At 36.0% G+C, this 20,144-nt stretch overlaps 2 pseudogenes; both read left to right on the top strand.

Annotated features, from left to right (window-relative positions):
* Positions 1-20,144, top strand: part of LOC143412104 (complement factor H-like) — a 79,964-nt pseudogene that overhangs the window by 34,636 nt on the left and 25,184 nt on the right.
* On the top strand, positions 9,853-10,239 carry LOC143379398 (cytochrome c oxidase subunit 7A2-like, mitochondrial pseudogene; annotated as a pseudogene).

The following is a 20,144-nucleotide window of genomic DNA, read 5'->3' on the forward strand; positions in this document are numbered from 1 at the left end:
GGAGACCAAACTTAAGAGTCATTGGGATACAGGAAGGTATAGAGGTCCAAAACAAAGGAATGAGCAATCTATTCAATGAAATAATACAAGAAAACTTCCCAGACTTGAAGAATGAGACAGAATCCCAAATCCTAGAAGCCTACAGGACGCCGAATGTGCAAAATCATAAGAGATCCACACCTAGACACATTATAATGAAGATGCCCAACATACAGAATAAGGAGAGAATTTTAAAAGCTACAAGAGAAAGGAAGCAGATTACATTTAGGGGTAAACCAATCAGGATAACAGCTGATCTTTCAACACAGACTCTGAAAGCTAGAAGATCCTGGAATAACATATTTCAAACACTGAAAGAAAATGGGTTCCAACCAAGAATTGTGTATCCAGCAAAATTAAGCTTCAGGATGGAAGATGAAATTAAAACCTTCCATGATAAACAAAAGTTAAAAGAATTTGCAGCTAGAAAACCATCTCTTCAAAACATCCTCGGCAAAATATTACAGGAAGAGGAAATGGAAAATATCAATGAAAACCAACAGCGGGAGGTAGTACAGTAAAGGGGGGGGAAATAATCAAAGAGGAAAACAAACCATGTTTAGTAACATAAATAAATAAATATGGCTTGAAGAACAACCCATATCTCAATAATAACCCTAAATGTTAATGGCTTAAACTCACCAATTAAGAGACACAGGCTAGTAGAATGGATCACAAAACAAGACCCAACAATATGCTGCCTTCAGGAGACGCATTTGATAGGAAAAGACATATATAGACTGAAGGTGAAAGGTTGGGAAAAATCATATCACTCATATGGACTTTGGAAACAAGCAGGAGTGTCCATACTCATATCAAATAAAATAGATTTCAAGCCAAAATTAATCAAAAGGGATAAACAGGGACACTACATACTGCTCAAGGGAACCATACACCAACAAGACATAACAATCATAAATATATATGCCCCAAACAATGGTGCAGCTATGTTCATCAAACAAACTCTTCTCAAGTTCAAGAGTCTAATAGACCACCATACAATAATCATGGGAGACTTCAACACACCTCTCTCGCCACTGGACAGATCTTCCAAACAAAAGTTGAATAAGGAAACTATAGAACTCAATAACATAATTAATAACCTAGACTTAATTGACATATATAGAATATACCACCCAAGATCAAGCAGTTACACTTTTTTCTCAGCAGCACATGGATCCTTCTCAAAAATAGATCATATATTATGTCACAGGGAAACTCTTAGACAATATAAAGGAGTAGAGATAATACCATGCATCTTATCTGATCATAATGGAATGAAATTGAAAATCAACGATAAAAGAAGTAAGGAAAAATCATGCATCACTTGGAGAATGAACAATAGGTTACTGAATGATCAATGGATTATAGAAGACATCAAGGAGGAAATTAAAAAATTCTTAGAGATAAATGAAAACACAGACACAACATATCGGAATCTATGGGACACATTGAAAGCAGTTCTAAGAGGAAATTTTTTTATTTTTTTTTTAAAGAGAGAGTGAGAGAGGAGAGAGAGAGAGAGAATTTTTAATATTTATTTTTTAGTTATCGGCGGATACAACATCTTTGTTTGTATGTGGTGCTGAGGATCGAACCCGGGCCGCATGCATGCCAGGCGAGTGCGCTACCGCTTGAGCCACATCCCCAGCCACTAAGAGGAAAATTTATTGCTTGGAGTTCATTCCTTAAAAAAAGAAAAAACCAACAAATAAATGATCTAATACTTCATCTCAAAATCCTAGAAAAAGAAGAGCAAAACAACAAAAAAAGAAGTAGAAGGCAAGAAATAATTAAAATCAGAGCTGAAATTAATAAAATCGAAACAAAAGAAACAATTGAAAAAATTGACAAAACTAAAAGTTGGTTCTTTGAAAAAATAAATAAAATCGACAGACCCTTAGCCACGCTAACGAAGAGAAGAAGAGAGAGAACTCAAATTACTAGCATACGGGATGAAAAAGGCAATATCACAACAGACACTTCAGAAATACAGAAGATTATCAGAAATTATTTTGAATCCTTATACTCCAATAAAATAGAAGATAGTGAAGGCATCAATAAATTTCTTAAGTCATATGATCTGCCCAGATTGAGTCAGGAGGATATTGACAACCTAAACAGACCAATATCAATTGAGGAAATAGAAGAAACCATCAAAAGACTACCAACTAAGAAAAGCCCAGGACCGGATGGGTATAAAGCAGAGTTTTACAAAACCTTTAAAGAGGAACTAATACCAATACTTTTCAAGTTATTTCAGGAAATAGAAAAAGAGGGAGAACTTCCAAATTCATTCTATGAGGCCAACATCACCCTGATTCCTAAACCAGACAAAGACACTTCAAAGAAAGAAAACTAAGGACCAATATCTCTAATGAACCTAGACGCAAAAATCCTCAATAAAATTCTGGCAAACTGGATACAAAAACATATCAAAAAAATTGTGCACCATGATCAGGTAGGATTTATCCCTGGGATGCAAGGTTGGTTCAATATATGGAAATCAATAAATGTTATTCACCACATCAATAGGCTTAAAAATAAAAACCATATGATCATCTTGATAGATGCGGAAAAAGCATTCGACAAAGTACAGCATCCCTTTATGTTCAAAACTCTAGAAAAACTAGGGATAACAGGAACATACCTCAATACTGTAAAAGCAATCTATGCTAAGCCCCAGGCTAGCATCATTCTGAATGGAGAAAAACTGAAGGCATTCCCTCTAAAATCTGGAACAAGACAGGGATGCCCTCTCTCACCACTTCTGTTCAACATAGTTCTCGAATCACTGGCCAGAGCAATTAGACAGACGAAAGAAATTAAAGGCATAAAAATAGGAAAAGAAGAACTCAAATTATCACTATTTGCAGATGACATGATTCTATACCTAGCAGACCCAAAAGGGTCTACAAAGAAACTATTAGAGCTAATAAATGAATTCAGCAAAGTGGCAGGATATAAAATCAACACGCATAAATCAAAGGTATTCCTGTATATCAGCGACAAATCCTCTGAAATGGAAATGAGGACAACCACTCCATTCACAATATCCTCAAAAAAAAAAAAAAATACTTGGGAATCAACCTAACAAAAGAGGTGAAAGACTTATACAATGAAAACTACAGAACCCTAAAGAGAGAAATAGAAGATCTTAGAAGATGGAAAAATATACCCTGTTCATGGATAGGTAGAACTAACATCATCAAAATGGCGATATTACCAAAAGTTCTCTATAGGTTTAATGCAATGCCAATCAAAATCCCAACGGCATTTCTTGTAGAAATAGAGAAAGCAATCATGAAATTCATATGGAAAAATAAAAGACCCAGAATAGCAAAAACAATGCTAAGCAGGAAGTGTGAATCAGGCGGTATAGCTATACCAGACTTCAAACTATACTACAGAGCAATAGTAACAAAACCAGCATGGTACTAGTACCAAAACAGGCGGGTGGACCAATGGTACAGAATAGAGGACACAGAAACCAATCCACAAATTACAACTATCTTATATTTGATAAAGGGGCTAAAAGCATGCAATGGAGGAAGGATAGTATCTTCAACAAATGGTGTTGGGAAAACTGGAAATCCATATGCAACAAAATGAAACTGAATCCCTTTCTCTCGCCATGCACAAAAGTTAACTCAAAGTGGATCAAGGAACTTGATATCAAATCAGAGACATGGCGTCTAATAGAAGAAAAAGTGGGCTATGATCTACATACGGTGGGGTCGGGCTCCAAATTCCTCAATAGGACACCCATAGCACAAGTGTTAATAACTAGAATCAACAAATGGGACTTACTCAAACTAAAAAGTTTTTTCTCAGCAAAAGAAACAATAAGAGAGGTAAATAGGGAGCCTACGTCCTGGGAACAAATCTTTACTCCTCACACTTCAGACAGAGCCCTAATATCCAGAATATACAAAGAACTAAAAAAATTAGACAATAAGATAACAAATAACCCAATCAACAAATGGGCCAAGGACCTGAACAGACATTTCTCAGAGGAGGGCATACAATCAATCAACAAGTACATGAAAAAATGCTCACCATCTCTAGAAGTCAGAGAAATGCAAATCAAAACCACCCTAAGATACTATCTCACTCCAGTAAGATTGGCAGCCATTAGGAAGTCAAACAACAACAAGTGCTGGCGAGGATGTGGGGAAAAGGGTACTCTTGTACATTGCTGGTGGGACTGAAAATTGGTGCGGCCAATTTGGAAAGCAGTATGGAGGTTTCTTGGAAAGCTGGGAATGGAACCACCATTTGATCCAGCTATTCCCCTACTCGGTATATTCCTTAAAGACCTAAAAAGAGCACACTATAGGGACACTGCTACATCCATGTTCATAGTAGCACAATTCACAATAGCAAGACTGTGGAACCAACCTAGATGCCCTTCAATAGACGAATGGATAAAAAAAAATGTGGCATTTATACACAATGGAGTATTACTCTGCATTAAAAAATGACAAAATCATAGAATTTGGAGGGAAATGGATGGCATTAGAGCAGATTATGCTAAGTGAAGCTAGCCAATCCCTTAAAAACAAATGCCAAATGTCTTCTTTGATATAAGGAGAGTAACTAAGAACAGAGTAGGGACAAAGAGCATGAGAAGAAGATTAACATTAAACAGGGATGAGAGGTGGGAGGGAAAGGGAGAGAGAAGGGAAACTGCATGTAAATGGAAGGAGACCCTCGGGGGTATACAAAATTACATACAAGAGGAAGTGAGGGGAAAGGGGGAAAAATATAAGGGGAAGAAATGAATTACAGTAGAGGGGGGTAGAGAGAGAAGAGGGGAGGGGGGATAGTAGAGGATAGGAAAGGCAGCAGAATACAACAGACACTAGTATGGCAATATGTAAATCAATGGATGTGCAACTGATGTGATTCTGCAACTGTATACGGGGTAAAAATGGGAGTTCATATCCCACTTGAATCAAAGTGTGAAATATGATATATCAAGAACTATGTAATGTTTTGAACAACCAACAATAAAAATTAATAAAAAAAAAGAAATATAATGCCCAATTAGAATATATATTACCTTATATGGGAGACAAAGAGATAGCAGATAAAGAGGAGCTAACAAGATGTATATAAGGCAACACCTCCTGCTTTGGGGCCTCAGCCTTTGGATATAAATCCGCTGGAGCAGTGCCAACACTAATATACTCTGCTTCCTGTTGAATGCCCTCCTTTCTGGTCTCTCTGTGGAAGAATCCTGTAAAGTGGCAATGATAATACAGTGAAATATGGTAAACTAGTTCTAAGAATCAGGTGAAAAAGGCATCATCTTTCCAATGTTCTTCTTCAGTTATTGGAGATGTGGGGGTGAGAACATGAAAATTCACACAACGTCTTTTAAAACTCCCTTCTGTTTTAATTTTCATTACATTGAACTATCTATGTCATATGGCCACATTTAATTCAAAGAAGGGATGTGATATCCTACCAGTTGTGTGGAAAGAAGAGTCTATGTACATTCCTAAACAATCCTCATGAGAGCAACAGTGCCCAAAGAAATAGAAGAAAGTGGAAGATATATTGGAAGTTATAAATGATGAAGTCATTGCCAGACATGGAGTATCATGAAGTATGTGATGGCTTTGGACAAAGAGGGATTTAGAGTTCAGGAGAAACAAATATATTGGTGAAAACCACAGTAAGTTAAACAGGAGTTATATATGAGGATATATATAGTCATATGTGAGGGTATGTTTATTTTAATGTCATTTTGTGCTCCTCTAGGGACAAATAAATATCACCTATAGCCTTACTTTGATATACTTAATTTTAATGAGTACTGATTTCCACACTATTCACATATCCTATTTTTTTCCCAGAAGTAACATGTAATCCCCCTTATATTCCAAATGGTGTTTACTCACCTCAAAGGATTAAGCACAGAACTGAAGATGAAATCAGATATGAATGTAAAAGTGGTTTTTATCCTGCAATCAGGGGGAATACTACAAAATGTACAAGTTGTGGCTGGATACCTCCTCCAAGATGTAACTGTAAGTTTCATTTATATCTTGACCTATTTTATAATTCTGAATTGATTTTTTTCTCCTAAACACACACACACACACACACACACACACACTGACAAGACCAAATAGTTGTCTATGTTTATGTACATGATATGTACATAAAGTAGAGCCTTTAAAAGCATTCTTTACTTTTCTTAGTATGAGAATCACATTTTAGTAAACTAAAAACAGTTTCTTGCAACTCAAAAAATATATGTATGTGTATAAATGTGTTTCTCTAATTAATAAAATTCTTCCAATATGTGAATAAAACATTGGGTAAAAATACTACCTTCTAACACATAATATGTTAGTTATTTGTTTCATTAAAACAAATATCCCCCAAAACATATTTGTTTAATACCAAACATTTGCTGTCTCACAGTGTCTATGGGTGAGAAATTTGGGAATGACTTCCCTGGGTACTTCTGAGTCAGTTTCTTCTTGTGGTACAGTCAGTACATTGGAGTAATAGACTGTTCTGCAGGATCAGCTTCCCACATGGTTCACTCACAGATTTTGGCAGGAGGCCTCAGCTCCTGACCACAGGGGCCTCGCCTTAGGTTACCTGAATGACAGCTAACTTTCTCCAGAGCTACTGATCTGAGTGAGTGGAGGCCCGAATACCACTTAGGATCTACTCACACACTCTTGCTGCCACCACATCTATTCTTCAGAAATGAGACACTAAGTCCAACATGCCCCCCAAAAGGAGAAAAGTAAAGCTCCCCTATTGTGAGGGAGGAGTGCTGAAGGACTTACGTAGTTTCCTACAAATCTTACAAGTGGCAAAATTCCACTCAGGTCAAGACTATTTTATTTATGGAATGCTTTCTTGGCCCTCTTCAAGTTTTAGTGTGTCTCCACAGTCATATTCCTTTTCTTTCTATCTAGCAGTACATTTTAAAGGTGTATCACACTTAAACAAAAATGTGATGATACAAATGATTGGTCAATGAATTCAATGTTAGTTCTAGGCAAAATTCCAGTCAGTAACAGAGAAAGCTTTTATAACTGTGAAACAAATTTCAAAAAGTGCATAAGAACTATAAGGTCAATGTTTAGTGATTTTATAGTTGACCTTTGACAATATAGATTTGCTCAAATATATCTGAACAGGTTCTTATGGATAAGACAATGAAATTGACTAGTTAGGTGGTTTATCTGTTTGCAATTTCATTAATAATCTTATCTGATAATCAACCAAGAAAACTTTCTTCTCAGAATAACTCTATTACTCATTGGTGACATCAAATTATTCAATGGCTCAGGGAAAATGTAATATGAATTCACAACTTGAAAGACACAAAGGATGATGTTAGTGAATCTACATTAGGACATATCATTCAAAGAAAATCCTACATGTCAAATTGAATCAAATAGGATAAACTTCTGCAATGGTAACTATAAAATCCTGGGCTTGAATCAAAAGAAATAAACTTCCCTAGGACAGATGGATTAGTAACAGCTATGAAAATTAGTGAATATTCAATTTTAAGATCAGTTTGACTCATCACTAGGATGGAACAACTATAGCTGGTAATGAGACTATGAGCTACATTTAGTGAAAGTATAAGCAGGTGGATTCTCTAAGTAGTAGAATGAGGCTTTTGTGAGAACCACCCATCTCTGCTGATCAGTCCCTAGTGGAATATTATATGTGCTTTAAGGAATACCCTTTTAATGAGGTTTAGATGTGCACACATGAGTGTGAAAAATATAGCCAAGTGCCTCTGGCCTATCATAATAATTATACCTGTCAATTCTCTGCTTTTTGTGTATTTTGAAAAGACATCAGAGTGAACTAATTTATTTTATTGATGTTCCATGAAACAGCATAAGGGGGTGAATAAACATTTGTTCTGCAACAACCAGTTTCAAATCTCTTATCTACAAATGGGAAATTTAATTGATTAATCTTAAAAATCTCATTTCTTGCAACTCAAAAGACTCAAGGATGCCCAAGACACAGTTGTTGAATAACACAGGTTTGGACAGATCATGATGTAATTTCTAAAATCCATGGGTTAATATAAGATATTCAAAATCTTTTTTTTTAAAGAGAGAAGAGAGAGAGAGAGAGAGAGAGAGAGAGAGAATTTTTAAATTTTTAATATTTATTTTTTTAGTTTTTGGCAGACACAACATCTTTGTATGTGGTGCTGAGGATCGAACCCGGGCCGCACGCATGCCAGGCGAGCGCACTACCGCTTGAGCCACATCCCCAGCCCTATTCAAAATCTTTTAAATAGCATTACAGGGGAAAGAGTGAATGTTACCTAAAAGGAACAAGACTAAATGCTAAAAAGCATTTTAATATCAACAATGGAAGCTTCATAAAGGTAAAGATGTATTCGTCAATGATAAGAGATATGGACTGTAGTCCAAGAAAGTATACTTAGAAGAAATTGTTTTCTCACCTTTGTTAAAAAAACAAGACATTTACATTGAGCAAGAATTCAAAATACATAATCCAAAATCCAAATAATATATCCATAATAACACTGAATATAAATGGTCTCAACTTCCTCATTAAAAGACATAGACTAGCAGAATGGACCCCAAAACAAGATCCAACCAAATTCTGTTTGCAAGAGACTCCTTTCATAGGTAAAGACACTTGCAGACTGAAGGCAGAAAGATTGAATAAAACTTTCTTCATGCAAATGGACTCCTAAAACAAACTGGAGTAGCCATTTTTCATATCTGACAAAGCAGATTTCAAGCAAGAATTAATCACAAGAGAAAAAGAGAGCCATTACATCCTAGTAAAAGAAACAATCCAACAAGAAGAAATAATGATAGCTAATATATATATGCCCCAAATGTCAACATATTAAATTAAAAAATACTTCTTAAGGGTCTGTGGCTGTGGTTCAGCAATTTCGCACTTGCCTGTCATGTGAGAGGTACTGGGTTGGATTTTCAACACCTCATATAAATAAATAAAATAAAGGTCAATCAACAACTAAAAAAAATTAAAAAAATACTTCTTGACATTAAATCCTAGGTAGATCCCAATACAGTATTACTGGAAGATTTCAATACATCCTTATCATTAATAGACAGGTCATCAAAACATAAAATAAATAAGGATATATCCAAGTAGAATGTATTCAAACTTTTTCTCAGCAGTTCATGGAAACTTCTTCAAAATAGACCATGTTCCAGGTCAAAATGTAAGTCTAAGCAAAAACAAAAAGAAAATTGATGTAATCCCATGCATCCATTTAGAATATAATGAAATGAAACTAGAAATCAAAAGCAAGAAAAATAACAGAAACCACACAAACATGTGGAGATTAAACAATATCCTTTTAAATAAAGAATGGATCAAAGAATAATTGAGGGAAGAAATAAAAATATTTAGAAACAAATGAAACTCAAGATATATTAAATCTCTGAGATAGTATGAAAGCAGTACTAAGAGTAAATTTTATGTCATTGAGTATCTAACGTAAAAAATATAGAGAGAGCCCAAATAAATAAGCTTATGTTGCACTTCAAGGCCTTAATTACAAAATCAGTAGAAGGTCGGAAATAATAAAGATCAGAGCCAAAATTAGAAGAAAACACAGGATCAACATTCCATCATATCCATTCAGGCACTGACTTTCTGAACGAGACCCCTAAAGCTCACAAAACAGGATCCGTAAGTATCAGTAAGCAGGATGCCATTAAATTAAAAAAGATCCTGCCCAGCAAATAAAATGATGAAGAGAGTTGAAGATTGAGCCTCTGGCCTTCTCTGGGGTGGTCGCACAGGCAGCGGCTGCGGGAAGCTGGACACCAGCATCATGTATTACAAATTTAGTGGATTCACGCAGAAATTAACTGGAGCATGGGCTTCGGAAGCCTACAGCTCGCAGGGATTAAGGCCAGTGGTTTCCACAGAAGCACTCACTATCATATTTGCCACACCGACTAAACTGACCTCTAGTCCCACTGGTTATGATTATGCTGGGAAGAACAAGGTTCCAGAGCTACAGAAGTTTTTCCAGAAATCTGATGGCGTGCCCGTCCATCTGAAACGAGGCCTTCCTGACCAAATGCTTTACCGGACCACCATGGTGCTGACTGTGGGAGGGACCATCTACTGCCTGATTGCCCTCTATATGGCTTCACAGCCCCAAAACAAATAAGCTAGGCTACAGAGGACTGGTTTTTTTTTTGTTTTTTTTTTTGCATAAACCCTTTGAAATTTCATTGTCCTCCCCCGCCCCCACTTGGATGATTTACTTAACATTTTTTCAAAAAATAAAAAAGAGAAAGATATGATGACAATATTTTGGTTTGCTTATGAAATGCATATGGCCTGTCAGATGTCAGGCTCATTTGACAGTTAAAACTATTGTTTAAAGACACACACATACATACACACACACACACACACACACACACACACACACACGGCACTGTGTTTTGGAGCTCCTGATTTCCCTGGAGGTTCTGGATGAAGGTTGCACACAGGCTCATTAAATGACATAAGTCTGTGCTGAGGTCCTCTGGGACTTGGGAATGCATTTTTAAGCATGGAGCACAGAAGCCTTTCTGGATTTGGATGTGACTGAGAATGGAAGATGGAATCTAAGGCAAGGTGCATGAAATGAGGGGTTTGAGTCAATAGTCACCTTGGGAATTTTTCCATCTTACAGCAAAATGTTAATAGCAATTATTTTCAGCCTGCCTGTATTCATTGGGCAGTTTATTTCAAAGGGTTATATGCCTCATCCCAGATCTTTAGTGAAATTTTATGTGTAATTGTTGTGTACTCCATCACGGGAACAGAGAACACCTGTTTAGTGTTGCACTTTAGATTGGTGTCTGTCTTGTTAATGCATCTGTGCCACAAATTCTACTTTATCTCTTAAAGACTTGTTATGGCTTTAAATTATGGTTTATTTTGACTATGGAATAAATATGTGAATGAAAAATTAAAAAAGAAGAGTGAGCCTCTGGAATGGGAGAAAATATTTGTCAGTTACTCCTCTGACAAGGGAATAATATCCAGAATATATAAAGAACTAAAAAAAAACTCAATGCCAAAAGCAAACAAACAAACAAACAAACTCAAACAAGCAAACAAATAGAAATAGGCCAATCAATAAATGGCCAAAAAAAACTAAACAGAAACTTCTCAAAAGAAGAAACCCAAACTTCTCAAAAGCGAAATAAGCCAATCCCCCAAAACAGGGGCTGAATGTGTTCTCTGATAGTGCATGCTAATCCATAATGGGGCGGTGGATGGGGTGAGTGGAGGAACTTTGGAATGGGCAAATGGGTGGGAGGGGATATGGGGGAAGAAAAGGTGGTGGAATGAGACAGACATTATTACCCTAGACACATGTATGAGTGAATGAATGGTGTGACTCTACTTCATGTACAATTGGAGAAGTGAAAATTCTACTCCGTTTATATACAGTGAATCAAAAAGCTTTCTGCTGTCATGTATAACTGATTATGACTAATAAAAAATGAATAACAAAAGAAGAAACACAAATGGCCAATAAATGTATAGAAAATGTTCAGCATCTCTAGCCATTAGGGAAATGCAAATCAAAACTACACCAAGAGATATGGACTGTAGACCAAGAAAGTACACTTGAAAGGAATCAATAATTATCAATATCATGAATAATAATAAATGCTGGTAAGGATTTGGAGGAAAAGGTGCACTTCTGCATTGTTGATTGGTCTGCAAATTAGAACAATCACTCTGGAAACCATGGGGAAATTCCTCAAAAATCTATGAATTAAACTGCCATATGACCCAGCTATCCCACTCTCAATTTTATCCAAAAGGCCTAAAAATCAGCATCCTATTGTGACACAGCCACTTCAGTATTTACAGAAGCATAATTCCCAAATTATGGATTCTATCCAAAAGCCCATCAATTAGGGATTAGAAATGATTTAGGAAAATGTGGTACATACATACAAAAGAGTTAACTCAGCCATAAGAGTGAAATAATAACATTTGCTGATAAATGGATGGAAATGGAGAAAATCATGCTAAGTGAAATAAGCCAGACTTAGAAACTCAAAGATTGAAAGTTTTCTCTCATATGAGGAAGTTATAGTAAATTTAGAGAAAGAAGGCAGTGGGGATGGGGATCGGATATCATAAAGATATAGGGAAGATCAGTAGTAGTACCTATTGGAGAATGAGAGGGAAGAAGGAAGAGAAAGAGGAAGATAAATGGCATTAATTTAACCAAATCATGTCATATTCATATATAAACATCCCAAAGGAAATTTCCCTTTTGCATGTGTAGAAGAAAGGAATTTTAATAGAGAAGAGGAGGGAACAGGGGGAGAAGAAGGGAGGAAAAGGGTAGATATGTACAATTGATATAAAATTCCTTGCATATTCAATTGTGTCAAAATGGAACCAATATTTATAGTGTTCTAATACAAAAGATGAGCAAAAATTCAAAATGTATAATGCAAATTAACATTTTTTTAAAAAAAGATATATAACAAAATGTTTTATTTACTACCTCTACTTTTAACATACTTTGTGCACTTCTAAACATCTAAAAAGACTAGATGTTTCAAATAAGGACTTAAGTTTGTCCACTATGTACATAGTAGTGTTAAATAAACTACACACATGTAACAATGGTTATATCTGAAAGTGTCTTCTAAGTAGGATCATTCTAGCCTAGAATTCTTCATTTCTTCTACTTCCTTCTCCTGTTGTCACATATGTCACATCTGAGTGTCACATGATATGATGTTACAATTTCACTTCCAAATGTCCTTTTCAGAAGACTGCCTTTCTATGAATTTTAACACAAAGTGTACAAAATATGGGAGTTTACTAACTCTACTTTTGTCATACATTGGCAACCTCTTTAATATCTAGGGACTAGACATTATAAAATTAGGACTCCTTTGTCCAGTATATATACAATATATATAGTACAGCAAAGTTAAATGAAATTCACGGTACAAGGCAATGGGTAAGCTGAAGTTTTCTAGCACACTTTAACAATGTTAAACACCTTTTTCAACTTCTTCCCTCCCACCTCCCTCAACCCAATCAACAAGTACAACAGACAGTATTCTGTTAAGAGGTGGTTTAACAATTCCAAACACAATATTTCTCATCAGTTTTTAAAAGCTATTTACAAAAAGTTTCAACTCTACTACTTTTACTTTTAAATATATCAAGCACTTCTAAATATATAGAAGGACTAGATATTCCACATAAGACCCTGTCTACTATTCACACAGCACTGGTAAATAAAATTGCATGTGTAGCAATGGTTAAATATGAGGTACTTCTAATATGACCATGTTGTCCTTGAACCTCTCCCTCCTCATTTCCTTCTCTTTTCAGTCCAGTGGACAAGTACAGGCATATGTAACACTTAGAGATGGTTGAACAAATCCATATCCAAAAGTCTTTTTACAGAGGAAAAACTTTCCTATGAATTTCAACAAAAAATGAAAAAATGTTCTAATTTTACTAACTACTTGGCCATACACTGGCAATCTCTTTAACATCTAGAGACTAGAAAGTTACAAAATTGGAACTTATTTGTCCATTATATACACTATATACACAGCAAAAACAAAATGCACAAAACATAGAAAACTGATGTCTGAAAATGTCCAAATATGAACACACTAACCTTTTGCAATTGCTTCCCTCTCACCTCCTCCACTTCACTGAGCAAATACAGACAGTACTATTCCACTCACAGAGGTGGTTTAATAGTTCCATTCCCAAAAGACTACTTCATATGAATTTTAGCAAAAAGATATTTACAAAGTGATATTTTACTACCTCTGCGTTTAACATACATCAGGCAAGATGTCTAGATGTTTTTAAAAGCTAGACAAGACTAGACAAGACTAGATGTTTCAAGTAAGGACTCAATTTGTCCACTATGTACATGACAATTTTGAATATACTGCACACATGTAACAATAGTTCTAATTTGAAAATGTCCTCAAAATATGAGCATTCTGGCCCTTCACCGACGCAGTGGGCTATAATGCTCAAATTTTCAGAAGACAATCTTTCCTAGGAATTTTAACACAAAACATACAAAACCGGTTTACTAATTCTACTTTTGTCATACACTGGCAACCTCTTTAACATCTAGAAAGACTAGATGTAGATTAGGAGGACTCATTTGTCCTTTGTATACATTATGTACACAGCAAAGTAAAACAAAACCCATAGACAACTCTTGGCTCTCGGTAAGCACACTGGCACGGTGCTCCCCAGGACCAGCACACAACTGAACTATTCAACAGGGGTTTGGCTATTGCACCCCCCACCCAAAAGGAAAACATTTCATAAGTATTTTAACAAAAGGAATTTACAAAATGTGTCATATATTTTACTACTTCTACTTTTAACATATATCAGGCACTTTAGAACATCTAGAAAACCTAGATACTTAAAAAAAAAGTATTTAGCATTTTCAAGTATATATACACTAATGAGGAATAAAATGCACACGCAAAAACAATGGTTATTATACGAAAAACGTCTTTTACGTAAAACCAGTCTGGCACAGGACCTCCTCCTCATGGTCAGTCTTCTCCATGTCCAACAACCCACTGAACAAACAAGTGTCGCTCCTAGAGGTGGTCTAATACATTCATTTCAAAGTCACTTCCAGAAGGCATTTCTGATTTTTTCAAACAAATGGACATTTACAAGAAGTTATTTTCTAACTCTATCACATACCTCAGGCATCCTCTTTACACTTAGAATGTCCAGATGCAGCACAAGTTTTAAAAGGTTGGGGGCAAGTTGAGAGCAGCTTTTGCCTATTATATACACAGGCCTTTTACAAAGGGCCAGGAAATCTCCCCAAAGGGTTTCCAACTGGGTAGATGCGGCTTGTGACTCTACCCTTTCTCTCTTTGGTAGAAGGACACCAACCGCCTGAGGCCGCTAACCCTTCCACCCTTCGCTCACCTTCCAGGACGGTCCGGTCTTCGGTGGCCGAGACAAGGCGCGGTCTCCGGAGCCGGCCCTGAGCGCTCACGGAGGGCCCTGGTCTGTGCGGCTCCGCCGTCCAACGCGCGGCCGAGCTTTCAGGGGTCCATCCTCTTCTTGGGACCTTGAAGCCCCTGCCGGCCTCCACGGCGTTCGGCGGCCGCCCAATTTCTCGCGCTGCCACGCCCGCCGCCACCCAAAGGCGCCACGTCCCCGTCCCCGGTGGCGGCTTCAGCTGGGACGGGCGGGATTGAACCAGGAGGCAGCCCCGCCATCAGGTCATCCATCCTGGGTGGCAGGCTCACCGGTCCTGCACAGCCAGGGCCAGACAGGGGGCACTGGCAGCAGGAGCTGGGGAGCTGCAGGAGAGGCCGCGTCCTGTCCCGGGGCCCCCAGCTCATCCGCCCGCCTGGGGCCGGGGACCCCAGAGAGCCCCGGGGGCAGGCCGCACTCCCATTTCTCACCACCGCAAATTAACATTTTTAAGAGTAGAAACTTCTTGAAAATGGTCTGTAATCAAACATAAAGGAAAGTGGAAAAGTATTAATTAGAAGTTGTAGAATATTTATTGTATGTGTGTATACATGAAGGCGATGGGGGGGGGATTCTTTATAACATATCATGCAAGATTTCCTGAAACGGAATCATATTGCATGGAAAATATTAATACTATTTGGATATTAAAAGGACTAGGTATTCTCTAAACAATCTCATAAAAGAGTACTTTTTCAAGAAAATACAAATAAACCTAACAATAAAATAAATAATAGCACTTAAATTTGTGTTAAATTATTTAATACATAAGAATAAGTTACTAAAATATAATTATACCTCATTGACAAACATTTTAGCACATTAAAAACATCCCACTTCCCAACTGAACTTAGAAGAAAACTATTGTTTATTATAATCTTATCTATTTTGATATTAACATATTTCTAGTTGATTTCTCTGGTGACTGAAAGATATAATTTGACTTCACTAACAAAGACCTCACAGAACATAATCATCTGATTTCTGTGACTTTTCTTGTCCTGTAAACCTTGTAATTATGTTATAATAAGACATAATTCATTACTTAAATGGTTTATTTCTGATATGTTGCTCAATAAAATAAAATATTATTTATCCTATTTTTTTTTAATCACAAGTGAAACCTTGTGATTTTCCAGAAATAAAACATGGACGTCTATCTTATGAAGAAAGATATAGACCATACTTTCCTGTACCTATGGGAAAACAATATCTCTATGAATGTGATAACAATTTTGTGTCTCCTTCAAAATCATACTGGGGTTTCATTCGTTGCACAAAAGAAGGGTGGCTGCCAGAAGTATCATGCATCAGTAAGTAAATGTCTTTACAATGATACATGTGTCTTTCAATGAGGGCAGAAAGAAGCACATAAGTATTTACAGTTAAGTCTTGCATGACAAATTAGGGCCAAGGGAAAAACTGTGTGCATAAAAAGACCCAATTAGTTTTTTTCTTTTATAAGAAGCTCTTCATAAAAATCACATGAAAACCAAAGATACAAGAAAACCTGTATCATTTACACGTTTTAGTTACAAAACTAAAGATGAATTCAATGTTATTGATTTTTATTTTTTAGTAAACATTTGGTATAGTAGTTTTGGGTTTTTCTTAATTGCACATTTTTTGGGTGCTTATGCATTCTCTAAATATCATAAAGGTAATATTTAGTCAGATATTTTGTTCAAATTAATGTTTTCACTTTTATCACTTTATGCTCCTTAGGACAATGCATTTTCAATTATGTGGAAAATGGATATTACCCACGTGGAACAAGACATTTACTGCATGAATCTGTTAAAGTTGACTGTTATCCTGACCATAGTCTTTCAAATGGTCAAAACACAGCTACATGTACAGAGAATGGCTGGTCTCCTCCTCTCAAATGCATTCGGATTAGTAAGTAAAATGCTCTGATATGTATACTCATGATTTTTTAAAGACCCATCTACATTAAACTGGGGCAAAATATTTATAACAATTTGTTTTCATGTTTCAACTGTGTAAAAGTGGAAATCAAAATTTATTGATAAGTATGTAGCAAAATAAGTGCACCTTAGTAAACAGTATTCAAGAATATAGTAAAGAATTGGAATACAGAGGCTGGGGCTGTAGCTCAGTAGTGGAGCACCTGCCTTATGTGTGTGAAGTGCTGGGTTCAATCCTCAGCACCATATAAAGATATATAAATAAAGGTATTGTGTCCATCTACAACTAAAAAAAAATTTAAAAAAATTGAATACAATATTTTTTGGTTTAATTAAGTCATATGCATATACATTGAAATTAATCTTTGACTCAAAATTATCATAAAATTATGTTATAAATAAAAAATAAATACAATGAGAGTAAAAGATGTCAGTCAAGAAGTGATGGGACATTTTTGCAGTACTGCCCTTTGTCTCTGAGTATTTCTGGGACATGTAACAGAAAGGGGTCTTCTAGGACATTGTACATATTTGGTTTTAGGTTTTCTGTAGTGCTTGCACTAATATACATTCTGGTCAATGCTGCATTCTTGCTCTACGTTCTTAATAATGATTAAGTGATGTTGTATTTTAATATTTAGTACATAAATGGCAATAAAGTGGTAAAACACTGAAGTGTTGATATGTGCTTTTTCTATTAATAATTGGTTTTGGCATACATTATTATGGGCTAATGGGGAGTTCATTTTTTAATCTGTAAAATGCAGATTGATGGTTTTTTTAGATTATCTTTTTGGAAGCTTTGGTGTTTGTTGGATTCTTAGTAATTCTAATTATCAATTTTCTTTCAATTATATGTATTACATATGTATTCTTAATTTATGTGGCTATTATTTTTTCTTTAATGTTTACTATGAATAGTATTGATTCTTTCATATAAAATTACTTATTTATTTATTTTTTATTTATGTGATGCTCAGACTCGAACCCAGTGCCTCACGCATGCCAGGCAAGTGCACTACCATTGAGCCATAACCCTAGCCCTCTCTTGATGAATCTTGTCAGAGAATTACCAATTATTTCAAACAACACTTTAGAAAAATCCTTTTTATTATATTATCATTTCAATCTTATTAATTTTTTAAAATTTTTAGTTGTAGTTGGACATAATATCTTTATTTATTTATTTTTATGTGGTGCTGGGGATCGCACATGCTAGGCAAGTGCTCTACTGCTGAGCCACAACCCCAGCCCTCAATCTTATTAATTTTGTATTTTTGTTATAACCATATATCCTCTTTTTTTTTTTTTTTTTTTTTTGGTATCAGGGATTGAGCCCAAGGGCACTTTACTAATGAGCTACACCCACAGCCCTTTTTGAGAAAGGGTCTCACTAAATAGCTTAGGGCCTTGCTAAACTGGTGAGGCTGATCTCAAACTGGCAAATCCTATTCCCTCAACCTCGTAAGTAGCCAGTATTATAGGCATGTGCCACTGCTCCCTGCTGTGGGGGCTGAACCCACGGGGGGGGGGGCTGGGAGCTTAATCACTGAGCAATATCCCAGCCCTTTTTTATATTTTTATTATAGACAGGGTCTTGCTGAGTTGCTTAGGGCCTTGCTGAGTTGCTGAGGCTGGCTTTGAATTCTAATCCTCCTGGTTTAGCCTCCCAAGCTGCTGGGATTACAGGTATGTGCCAGACATACATCTACTTTTACTGGGTTTATCCTTTTAGTTTTTACGTATTTTTAAGTAAGTTCATCAATTTTCAGTCTACCTTCTGATATTCTGAATTACTTAGGAAATGAGTTTATAAGTCTCTAAAGATGGGGAGAGAATTTCTCTTTTCTTTTCAGTACTGGGGATTGAACCCAGGGGTGCTCTACCACTGAGCTATATTCCCAGCCCTTTTTATTTCGAGAAAGCATCTCGAAATTACCCAGGCTAGCCTTGAACTTGTGCTCCTCCCATATCAGTCTTCCAAGTAGCTGGGATCACAGGTATGAGCTGCTATGCCTGGCTAGTTTTACTCTTAAATCCAATTTACACTATTTTTTAACTGGCTAGTTTAGTATATATTTGTCATTACTGATGTCTAGATTGATGTGTAAATTATGTGCCTACCATATTTCTGTGCTATCTTTTTTTTTTTTTTTTCTTGGCGGGGGCGGGGTGTGACTGGGAATTAAACTAAGGATGCTTTACCACTGAGGAAAAGCTACATCCTCAGTGTTTTTTATTTTGAGACAGGGTCTCACTCAGTTGCTGAAGGTCTTGCTAGGTTGCAGAATCTAGCCTGAAACTTGTGATCCTCCAAACTTAACGTCCTGAGATGCTGGGATTACAGGCATGCACCACTATGCCTGGCACCTGTTTATTTTTTAAATGATTCTTTTTTTCTCCCCTTCTTCTCTATTTCTACTGGACTTAGCATGTCTTATTAGTTTTTTATCCTTCTACAGATTTAGAAATTGTCATTTTTATTTCTGTTCAAATTTTCTTTCTAGATTAAAAAATACACATTTACCTTTAAATTCTAACATATTTGTCTAAAGATGATCAATAGCTGTATCCTCTACTCAAATAATGTACATCTAGAAATCTTTAATATTATCCCCTTTTTACATATGATCTCTGAAGAGCGTATTTTAAAATAATCCTAATGTGTTACTATATTATCATTTCCCCAGTTTGCAATAGGTATATTTTAATTATTTTTCAAACTTCAATTTTCAAATAATCAAATTCTCTATTAGAAAACATTTTATTCAAATATTTCCAATGGAGGTATAACTTTCATTTTAGGTGGGTCAATTGGTCCAAAGTGAAAAATAGCCTGTGTACTGCAGGATTTTTAGAAACTATGGTCTTACCAACAAATGCCATAGATATCCTCCGTTTTCCCCAACAATGATAACCCAAACTGCCCCATACTGTGTTTCCAAACATTACTTTCAGGATCAGTATCACTCACTTGAGAACTACTCTTTTACTGCATGAAAAAAAAAATTGCAAAGATTACAAAATAAATAGATTTAGAACTGAAAGAACAAAGAGTAAGAAATATTTTAGTTTCACAAAGGAAATAATAAAAGTATTTTTCTTTAAACTCAGGAAATTCATTTT

This window comes from Callospermophilus lateralis, chromosome 13 (assembly GCF_048772815.1).
Source record: "Callospermophilus lateralis isolate mCalLat2 chromosome 13, mCalLat2.hap1, whole genome shotgun sequence".
Classification (NCBI taxonomy): Eukaryota; Metazoa; Chordata; class Mammalia; order Rodentia; family Sciuridae; genus Callospermophilus; species Callospermophilus lateralis.